The sequence below is a fragment of the Pygoscelis adeliae genome, unplaced genomic scaffold (genome assembly GCF_000699105.1).
Source record: "Pygoscelis adeliae isolate BGI_AS28 unplaced genomic scaffold, ASM69910v1 Scaffold410, whole genome shotgun sequence".
Classification (NCBI taxonomy): Eukaryota; Metazoa; Chordata; class Aves; order Sphenisciformes; family Spheniscidae; genus Pygoscelis; species Pygoscelis adeliae.
This window is the reverse complement of record NW_008823913.1, coordinates 1861978-1873772: the sequence shown is the minus strand read 5'-3', so window position 1 is coordinate 1873772 and position 11795 is coordinate 1861978.

Below are 11795 nucleotides of genomic sequence, written 5' to 3'. Positions count from 1 at the left end.
TTGAGGGCGGATCGAGCGCCTGGCAGCGGGCTGTGCGTGCCGGCAGCCGGCTGAGCTCGTTTAATCGGTCACGTACAGCGAAAAATAACTGTAGTTTAACTCTTCGATGTTGAAGAGTACTAGTCGGACAGCAGCGGCTAAATGAAAAAAACATACTTGCTGTTCCAGGGACATGCTTTAGAAAGAAAGTTCACACTGAGGCAGGATCGGTGCCCATTGATGGGGGTTCACACCCGGGGGGCGCAGCCCCAGTTTTAATCAGGAGGCTCTTACAAACCAAAACCTGCAGTTACCGGGGACAAGAGCAAGCAGCAGAGCTGTCTGCAGCTTAAGAACCGTCACTTTGCTCTTTGTTGCCCCACCAACCACCTCATTTCAATGTCCTCTTCTACCGTAGTTGGAAACTAGCTAAAAAAAGACCCAGAACAGCAACAACCCCCCCCAAACAAAACAGCAAGTGGAAGATCTCATCAGCTCCCCAACGGCAGCCCCATCTCCTGTGGGCGCGCAGGGCCCGTGCTCCCTGCCCCGCTGCCCTAACCCAGCCTCCGTGGGGCCATCATGCTCATCCTCGTTTCCCCGAGTCCCTGCTTCGTCTTCCCACCTTCTCCATCCCACTGGGAGCCACCTCAGAGACCTAAAATGACCGAAAACAAATCACCCCCTCGCTCGCTCTCCCCCTGCTCCCGCCTTAGGCCGGTCTGCAGCCCCGCGGAGCGGCACCATCTCTCCCCATCACGCGCTCCGTGCTGCCTTCGCCCGCCGGCCTCACAGCCGGGTTACCTCAGGCAGTCGCCCCTCGCGCCCGCCCGCTTGGCTGGGCCCGGCGGGTTTCCAGCCGGCAGCTGCCTCCCCTCTGCCAGACGTCTCCAAATAGTTGGAGCTTCTTCCTCGCGGTCTGCTGAAAGACTTCTTACGCATCAGCCTTTCTTCCCTTGGTCTGACCCTTGAAGGATTCCGCAACCTGACCCAAATCAGCTAACGTAACCGGGCCCCCCAAAGGCTATCAAGAAAGCCTTTGAAATTTGGTGGTCCTTCCCCCCTTTGTGTAAAATATTACCACTACTACCCACTTGTTGATCTGCTTGTTTCTCTACATTGGCTTCGTTTTTTTCCCTGGGACATTTGTACCACTTGTGCCATAATCTTTTTATGCCAATTAGCACCCCATATAAAGTGGCTTCTTAGGCAAATGAATCGTCGTCCTTTTGCACAACATCAGTAGCAACCTTCTAGTTGTGAATTCCTTTATCACATTCATCTGAAGGACTCGAACAGTTTTATGTTCATCAAAACAGAGGAGGAAAAAGCTGAGCTATCCTGGATCTCCCTGCTGGTTCCTGGTTAGCTTCTTAAATTAGTCATATAACACGTACAGAGGCAGTGAATCTCTTTTTTTTCCCTTCGCTCAAATGATTTTGAAGTTTGGATTAAATCAGAAGGCATGAAAACATAAACAAAACACTGAAAACAAAGCCATTTGCAATTCTTTGCTTTGATACTCCTACTTGGTTCACAGGCTTGAGCTGTTAGATTTTGCATTCATCTTAACCTTTCCTGGAAACCCTGTAGATTCCCTTGGCCACATGAATCTCACAGCAATAGCAGCCTGTGCAAGAGAGCTGCATGGGACTGCTGATACAGGCAAAATTATTCAAATACAGAAGTGTTTTGGATCTGTAGTTTTAACTGATACCTAATGCACAGTATTGCTTCACAGTTCTCAATAGCATGGGCCCCAGTTCAGGAGAAAATGAAAGCACACATGTAAGTCGAAATCGATGCACATACTTAAGAGCTTTGCATTATTGACCTTAGTCTATAACTCTTCCCTTAGTAATAATACTACCAAAAAATGGTTCTTTGAGGCCTGACTGTCTGCATTCCTCCAAAAGGATTTGTCTGTAAAATACCCTGCTTACTTTCAACTTTGTCCTCACTGAGGACTAGTGCCTTTTATACATTTGAAGAGAGGCACATCAGTGGAAGTTACAATCACTCAAAAGCATTGTCATGATGCTTCATTTTTATTACTGCTCACAGTGACTAGTAATTGTTATCTCTGAGTGGCAGAGGAAAATACCAGCACATGGGAGATGCAACTAAAAGCCCAACAAACAAATCTTTTGTGTAAACCATAGCATTAGCTGAGGGAGGAAGTTGCTTTGTTATATTGTGGCATTGAGAAAACATATTTTCCAAGTATTCCTGCCAAGAGATCCCTCTGCAATCACACCAAGGAATTACTGCACCTCGGTGATAGCACAGTGCAAGCAAACGATTGGTTCAGCTCTTGCAGCTCTCCCATAGTATCCATGTAAAAAGACAGCAAGTGAAACATACAGCTAGCTTAACGAGTCCTGTGTGGATAGGAGACTCAATTAAAATTAAATTATACAACAAATTAGGTTTTAAATGCTGCGCTGCTTAGCCAGCCAGACAAATAATAATTAGAGATGTTCTGATCTGCTGCTATGTGCAGCTGAACAGCAGACTGCTGTAACTGCTTTCAATGTACACTGACGACACTTCCCTCCCAGTTCAGAGTAGTTTATATGACATTCCAAGCAAACCATCCCTCAACAGGCCCGTTTTGTACTTGTCACCCTCCTGAACTGGGCAGAACGAACAGGATCTTTTTCTAGAGTCCGTCTTTCCCATCTGTTCCATCAGTTAATGTTTTCTTCCCCCTCTTCTTTCTTTCTAGAATCCAGGTCATTCTAGATGGAATTAGTTTTCAGGCTCTGAATTGTGTAGGTATACATATATTAGACTCAGAAGAAAAAGAAGCTACAAACATTATTTCTTTTTTTCCCTACCAATAGCGGTACACATACCAGCAGTTTCAAAATACTCCACAATGCATAGATGGATGCAAGCCAGAAACTGCCACCTCTGATACTGGTTCTAGCAAAAGAAATTTAGGAGTTCCTGCTAAAGAACAACAGAGAAATCAGTCCAATTGAAAAGAACCTGAAGGCAGCTACTCAAATCCTACTGTAAAATTTAAAATGTATTTGTATTGCATTAATGTCTGGAGCTCTCTATCACTCTGTGATAGTAACATTCAGAGAGACTGATGCTGTTTAATTTTCTCTGCAATTTTTTTCACCTCTGGTGAAAGTAATATTAAATTCTTAACGTCAGATCTGGCAAATGCAACATGGAAAACGTGTTTCATGATTAAACTAATAATTATGTGTTCAGCATGAAAAATAAAGTATTTAAAGATCATCCTAAGCCAGCAAGAGTAATGTTATCATACAGCCATCTTCAGTTGTTTCCTACGGCTGGCTGCTTGTTTGTGGGTAAGGAAGAATAACTTTGTAGTGCAAAAGAAAACATACCAAGGACAGCCTTTTAGTCAAGCATTTTTCCAAATACTGGTAGCCCAGCCCTGCAGATACTCTACGTTCCTGCCATGCTGTAAATGAGAATGCACTATTAACATGAAGGGTTTTCCAAGTCAGGCAGCCAGCCCCAGATCTCTTCCTTATTGTGTGGTAGAGAAAGGAAGACAGCCAGAGACGTCATATGAGAAGGGAACAGGAAAAGGATCATTTATATCCTTTTTCTTATGCTGCTTATCCAGACATCCATTACTGACCACTGCTAGTGTTTGGGAAACTTTTAATCTAGGGGAAACTAGCATGGCAGCTCCTGCGTTGTGACTCTCTCTCCTTATTAGTCCACTGCAAAGCCTTTGAATTACCCATGAGTTACAAGGTTAAGCAGCAATGAGTTTAAGTATTGTGGTGGTTTAACCCCAGCCGGCAACTAAGCCCCACCCAGCTGCTCGCTCACTCCACCCTGTGGGATGGGGGAGAGAATCGGAAGGGTAAGAGTGAGAAAACTTGTGGGTTGAGGTAAAAGTTTAACAGGTAAAGCAAAAGCTGCGCGCACAAGCAAAGCGAGACAAGGAATTCATTCACTGCTTCCCATCGGCAGGCAGGTGTTCAGCCATCCCCAGGAAAGCAGGGCTCCATCACGCCTAACAGTGACTTGGGAAGACAAACGCCATCGCTCCAAACGTCCCCCCTTCCTTCTTCTTCCCCCAGCTTCATATGCTGAGCATGGCGCCATATGGTGTGGGATATCCCTTGGGTCAGTTGGGGTCAGCTGTCCCAGCCGTGTCCCCTCCCAGCTTCTTGTGCCCCCCCAGCCTGCTCGCTGGTGGGGTGGGGTGAGAAGCAGAAAAGGCCTTGACTCAGTGTCAGCACTGCTCAGCAATAACTGAAACATCCCTGTGTTATCAACACTGTTTTGAGCACAAATCCAAAGCACAGCCCCATACCAGCTACTGGGAAGAAAGTTAACTCTGTCCCAGCCAAAACCAGCACATGTATGTCAAAAGGAAGGACTCCCTGGGAAATTCAGAGGACTTTCCGGGAAAACAAACAAAACCAACACACCAAAATCATGCACGCAGGAGCTAATGAAACAATGTAGTTCCCAGGAAGATGTTCCTTTCAGCAGGGACCACGACTGAGCTTTGTTGCTGGGGCAGAAGGAGCAATGAAGAGACTGCTCTGTGCCCAGCTGACAAACATAGATCAAAAATAATGCAGTTATTGTACCCACTTCACATGTTAGCTTCCCTGGACGCAGCACGGATAGACAACATTCCCAGGTCTCTTTGAAACCCCTTTGTAAATGCAGCCAGGTATTTCCCGAAGAGACCTAACAAAAAATAATAATTAAAAAAACCTTGTTGACATTTCTTTTTAGAAATCACTAGCATCCAATTATTTTGTTACGTTCAAATAGAATTTTAAAGCTGTGTAAATACACATTTTGGCATTATTTACATCCTTCTTTTCTTGCAGCCTGGAGGGGCAAAGCAGTTTAAATTTTTGCCTTTGGCATTTTTTAGTTTCTGAGCATCAAACTCTGTAGCTGGTTTGCAAGTCCAGCACGTGGTCATTTTTGTCTAACAAAGAAAGCAATTCCACTTGATTAGCAAAATGGAAGTATTTCTAATAGCCTTAGGTTTTCTAAAAGACATGGGTTTGGTTTGGTTTGTAAATCCAGGCACAGCTCTACAGTAAGGTCTTCTCCCATTTTACCTGGCATGAGCCCACCCGAGCCATGAGACTAAGGATGTACACTGATTCTTACATATCTCGGGCCAGACTCAAACGGACGCCTTCAATGGTTTTCCTGTCATTTATAGGTGACATTCCAAGTTTTCTTTCTGATCGCTTAATTCATGATGTTAGAGACATTCTCCAGCACTTCCCCAGTCACAGTCTTAGATTGACATGTTTAGTCTGAGTAAGAAAAAAAATTGCATGTATTATCTCAGGATGAAAAACTGCCTACAGAAAAATTACATTAATATTTCTGCAAAGACTCTCTCTCCATAGATAATTGGGAAAATTTACAGTCTAGTTAAAGAATCGATTACATCAAAGGGGATTTTTAAAATATTTCCTTCCTTTAAGTGTTTTCAAACATATTTCCTCCAGGGGGTGCCAAATTAACACCACTGGAAAGTAAAAATGTATAAATTATCCACACCAAGGACATAACAACTGTCCATACTGTACATTTCACTGTACCTTGTGAGTGATGCACCCCTCCAGCCTGAGCCAAAGGCACCAGTGTTTAGAGTGAAATTTCTCAGCTGTTCATTTGTGAGTCTCTCTTGAAGTCAGAAACAGTGCTGACTGGTCCTACAATTAATGTTGTGCACATTCTCTGCCAAGTTCAGATAGGACACATCCCTCGGAAAAGAGCTTTAAGACCGGCTGAGTGAAGAAATACATCCATCTCAGCCTTTGAAAGACAGAGACCTTGGGGAGGGAAGAAGTTACAAATGCAGTGACAGCTGTATGTAGCTTCAACCAGCTTATGAATAAGGGCAGAAACCTGGACACAAGAACTAAAATGATGCAGAAAAGCTGAAGAAAAGGCGGTCAGGAGTGTCATCAGGTTTTCTACAGGTCTGCAGGGAATGTCAGCCCCAAGTAGGATGTCTGTAAATGTCATTATAGCAGTGGAGAAGTTTCACTGGCTCAGAAAAGGGAGATCTATCACTTAAAACAGAAACCTTGCTTTGAACAGGCGACCACTTTACTCTTAGGGAAGTCTATTTACTACATGAGAAAAATTGATCTAATCGCTGTTTCCAGACAAAGGAGCAAGAGAAAAAGAAAGTTGTTGAGAAGTAATATAATAATATACATACACACCTTTTCCACATTTCACTGCTCGCATTTTTCTTTTATCTACACAGCAGTTAGAATAATCACACAGTCCAGCTATTCTGGATCCTTCAACCACTGCATTAGAAATATTACTGAAAGAGTGCCTGGTTATCTTCTACTTGACAGTAAAGTCTCTGCTGGATAATTATTTAAGTAGAAAACTTCTGTAAGACTCCAACAATAGAAGACAAAATCCCTACTATATACTTACTTTGTCCTCTCATTTAAAAATGCAAGTTTACATTTCTTACTTTGAGATTAGCAACAAAAGCCAATGCTAGCGGTGAAAACCAACATAATTAATCCGCAACATCATGTAAGCGTGGACATTGTCAGAATGAAAAAAAACCAACCCTAAATATTATATTAATCCATTATTAGGGCAATCTCAGATCCAGCGCTGTCAGTTAACACTGTACTGAGATGCAGAAGAGATGCTCGTTATTCCAAAAGATCACCTCACTACATTCTCAGCTGCATGTACCAGTGGAGTACCACTGCAGTCACTGATAAGGAACTTTGCATCAGCTGAAAATATGATCACATGTCTAGACCAGGTGAAACTTTGAATTGCTGTGGAAGCACAATGAATTCATGGACCGAAACCTTGAATGCTGGGAGTGATTTCTGTGACCATGTAGGGAGCTGTAGCAATGGGCTCCAGAGGGAAGGCTTTCCTTGTCTTCCTCCTGGAGAGTAGGTGCTGAAAGTTTTCCTCTCTTTTGGGGGAAGGAGAGCACGCTTTGGTGGAGTTCAGGGGGAAGCAGCTCACCCATCCAGGTACTCTGCCTTGCAGATCCCCTCTCAGCTGAACATCTTTGTGCTATACAACCACCCCAGGAAATACTGTCCCTGGTACAAGGGGGACAAATCCCTTTTCAAGCTGGATATGGAGAAAGGGAATGTAGAGGCAGAAAAGGTAACCGAAGAAAATGGGAACAACGGGCTCAGTACAGTTCCTCCTCCCAAGCTGTTGAGGTAGGTCTTTAAATCAGTCTGATGGAGCAGCAGGCTAAGCAATGTACAGTCAAGATGTTTAATGAGATTTATTTTTATTTTACATATTGTGCAGTGTAATGATCTGTAAATTGACTGGTGTAGGCACTGAACCAGAGACAAATAGATAAGAATTAGCTATCACCTGCAGTACATACCTGGAAGTCTAGTCATTGTTTTTGTAAATGATAGCATGGCCTAAATTGCATCATCTTCAGACTAGACACTGGGATTAATGGAACATTTTATCTTGTTCCTTGCTTTCTCTCAATGCCATATTTTAGAGACACATTGTTATTTTTATTTTGCATTACCTTTGGAGATGCAGGCTTGCACGCTAACCTGGTTTACACTGAATTGCCTCCTGAGAAAGGGAAGAGTCTGTCTTCTACATCCTGTACAAAAACAAAAGGTCCCACAACACCTTGTCTGGCTTATTATTGGCAGGGAGTCAGATCCATCAACCCTGGGCGATGGGGCAGCATTTTTTACTTTTTATTTGATTTATTAAAAATCCCTGCTGTGGATATTAAGAGGAAATCGGCCATAATTCAGGAGCAGTAGTTCTGATGGACACTGAGGTTTCATATTAAAGCCTTAGGAGGCCAAGAAGAAAATTGAAAATCTGGAAGTATCGTCTGATGGGTACTATAGTTTCGTTATAAAGAACACCAAGCTCTATAAACCTCTTGGTGGGAGGGATAAGAGTAGAATCAAAACAATGACCCTGAGATCAGTCTCAGGCTAGGGAACAGTAGGTTTACAACAGATGCCAGGTAAAGGAGAGGAAGAGGAAATGCAAGTCAGATGTCATCTTCAACTTAGACCTAGTTCTGGGCCCTCCTTGTCAAAAAAATGTCCACATTTATGGTTTCTTCTATAACAAAACAGATATATAATCTTTTCTCTCCGTCCATGCAGCTGGAACTCTTAGCTAGGTTCTCTTCACTTTGCATGTCCACTGCTGCATTATTCTCTCCTCTGTTTTTGTCATTTGATGTCGTCCCCCATTCTTTTTCCTAGCCAGTGCCCTGCTTTGACCAGATCACTTTCTATTTACATCCCTCCTTTGATTCACCATTCTCTATTGCAGCAAGGAAAAAGCTATTTGATTCATTTCCAAGACCTGTTTTGACCTATGTCCATCCAGCCTATCATCTTAAATTCACTTTTACGAGCCAGAGCTCACCTCTGATTAGCCACATTGCCAGTCTGTATCACCTCTTTGTTAGATTTTGCGACAACTACCATATGCTTTTTTCTCCCCAAACTGCCATTCTTCCATTACAGGAATGTTCTGTAACAGCTACAGAAAGAAGACAATCATAATCCTTCAAAGCTTTTTTTTTTCTCCTGTGATACCTACAAAAGCACCTATCACCAGGTGACTAGATGGCATGCCAAGGCCATAGGCTAATACAGTAACTTTATCTTATCTTATTGTTCCCTTGTACTGTTCCACCTGCCTATCCCTGGTACCCACTTGTTATCTCCTGTCACATGCTTGGCTTGGGTGATCTTTGGCATGTAGACCCTCTTCCTGTTTCACACATGTCCTGAACCTCATATAGTAGAGACCTGGTCAATACTTACAGCATGCAGGGACTATAACAGTGCAAATAATTAACACCAGTTTTTCCTCACTTCTAAGCTGATGGATGTTGTTCTCTTCCAGTTCATCAACAGCAAAGTGGTGAGTGGGAGAAGATGCAGTACTCTGCTGTTGAATAAATAGCAAGGCTAGAAAGGCTCAGGAGCTCAGCCTACTGTGGTAAGGGTGGTGTTGCTCACTAATAGCAGTCTCTCTCTCTCAGCCAGGAGAGAGGGTTTGATGGGTTCTAAAAAAGTACCAGTTCTCATGGTATGGTGCATAAAGCAATGCAGGGAGAAAGTTGATTTATGCATTGACTTTATCCCACATTTCCTCCTAAGCCTGATCTCAATCTAAAGAAGTCATATTGTAGACCCTTATTTGGGCTAGGCTTAGAGGAGCCAAAAAGCATATATCATTTGATAGCTAAAACTCTGGAGGCAACTGGTTATGATTTATGGGGGTGTTGGAACACACAGCTCAGCATCCAAAGCCACCGAGACAGTGGGACAACGTGGGTGTCGGTACACCATCAGCATGTATTTTTTCATATGTGAACAGTGGTTGCTTAAACACCCTGCATTCAGGTTTGACAGACTGTAAAGTACTGAAAGTCACAATATCCCCAAAACATTGGCCTTCATGTTACTCATTTTATGGCATTCTCATCTTTTACAGCAGCATATACGTGGAGGAGTAATGGTTCAAGAGCTCACCTAAATCATTGGTTTCCAGCTTATGGTCGGCAGAGCCTGGCAAGCCCATGGAAAACTTCTAAAGAGTCTGCAAAAAGTGATTGAGAAAAAGCAAATTCATATGTGCCAGAAAGCAATCTACGTATGTGAAATTCCTAAAGGAGTCTGCACTACTGCTGGAAAATTTTTTAGGGGTCCACAAATCAAAAAAGGTTGAAAAAAACCACTGACCTAAATCTTCTCCTGCAACAGCAAATGGCCTAGAACTGCAGCAATACGAGAACTTGGCACTAAGAAATAGCATGACAGCTAAGAGGCACAAAATCTCTGCAGCTTCTCACAGATGTAAATGGAAGCAAGTAGGCCAGACACATCTCTCTTTAGCTTTTGTAAGTATTTGTTCAGGGTTTAGTGTTAAAACAGACTCGGAGAATAAAAAGGGGAGCCCATCTCAATGCTAATTAAAGAAATCTTGACTACAGACTACTGCATGCAACAAATCTGGAGATGGATGTGTTCCTTATACAGACTGGTCATTTCAAAGCCTGAACTTTCACTAAGTTTAAAAAAAAAAAAAAAATCAGACAAGGACAATCCCTATTAAGGCATCATGTAGTTATTTCAGTAGATTCTCTGGAAATAAGCTTGTTTCTGTGCTAATTTTTCCTCTGGCAGAACCAATTCATTCTTGGCCTTTACAAGCTGGTCTTTTATATTTGATTCAAAATTGGATTTGGGCCTCTAGGGATATCTGATGTCAGCCTTCCTAATGTAGTGTCAACATGAAGACACAAAGAGATAAAAAGTCAGTTTCACTTAGAGTTTCCTTTTTCCAGGGTCTAATCTGGATTTTTTACTCTCACTGTTGCACTCTGGATCACTGCATCTTCTTGTCTTGAGTCACATTAAGCGGGAGGACAAGAGTGTGCTTAGCCAACCTCCTTGGTTTATAGGCAGGGTCACTAACACAGCTGGAACACATACTTATACTTCATGATATCACCTCATAAAACAATCACATAGCAGACAAATTTTAAGCGTATATTTGAAAAGCAGAAACTCTGGGGTCAGGGTGGTGTAGACCGGAGGAAGGGTAAATGTAGGCTACAATGAGAAATAATGAGACTCACTTTGCTGGAGGAAATGGTCAAACATTAGCATTTCAATAGAAGAGGTCAAACCATTTCATCCAATACAGGATGTAGTTCCCTGCAGACCAAGCTAATACAACCCATAACATCTGTACTCTGTGCTGCACTTTTTAAATATGACGTCCAAACTGTACGTTACTCCCCACAAAGACTTACATTACCCCTCTTGCCTCCCTCCCTGGCCCATCGTGCAGTCTGTGCTCATCTGGAACGTATGAACTAACCAACTAAAAATGGGACGCAAAGGAAAAAGAGCAAGAACACAGAATCTCTCAAAGGTATTGGGAAAACCAGTATGTTTTTCATAGCACAGGACTTTCATAACACGCACACAGGAAGACTGAATTACGACTCCTTGGACAACCTTAGTTCTGGACTTTCCTGACACATATATGACTTTGCAACAATCAGGATTGTGTCATTCCTTAGGGCAATAATATACGTTATTTATTAGACTACAAGTTGATCATTCTCTCAACCAAAACAAGCACTAACAAAGTATTTTCTGCTTTTGCCTGTGAGAGGCTTTAAGTTTATATTCTCTTGCAGAGGGTGACTGGGAAGCAAAGCGCTTATCTCTTCTTCTTCTTAAGTGACACAGCCTGTGTGTAGAGCTAACTTAGACAGGACATAGCACCTATGCAAATAACATGACAGTGAGTAAATGCATGGTACACCAAGTAGGATAAATTCATAATTAAAATCACATGTGACTCATAAAATGAAGATTTCCTATCCAGGCAGATTCATATACTCTTTTCCTGAAAGTGGTAAAATGCTGTGACCAAAAAAAAATCTGCATTTCCCAGCCTGCAGCACTTTCATAGTCCAAATACCTACAGACTCAAACTCTTGCTCCCACCACCACTGCAGAGCAGAAAGCAGAGCTGCTTTGTGCAGTGGCTTACTCCTGTCTTGCTTAGCGTGTTAGATTTCACAAAGGCAGTAGAGAAGCTATTTTGTTCCAGGTCTCATACATGGTAATTGAGACAGGATTTTATGCCGCAGCTACAACATAACCTTTCTGCCATATTGCCTATCTTCTTAAAAGGATAAGGAAAATCGTCACATTCAGATGAGCTGTACAGCTGCTCAGTTTTGTAGAAGACTTGTGACTTTTCCTTGATGCTGTTTTCTCCTTTGCTTACAACTA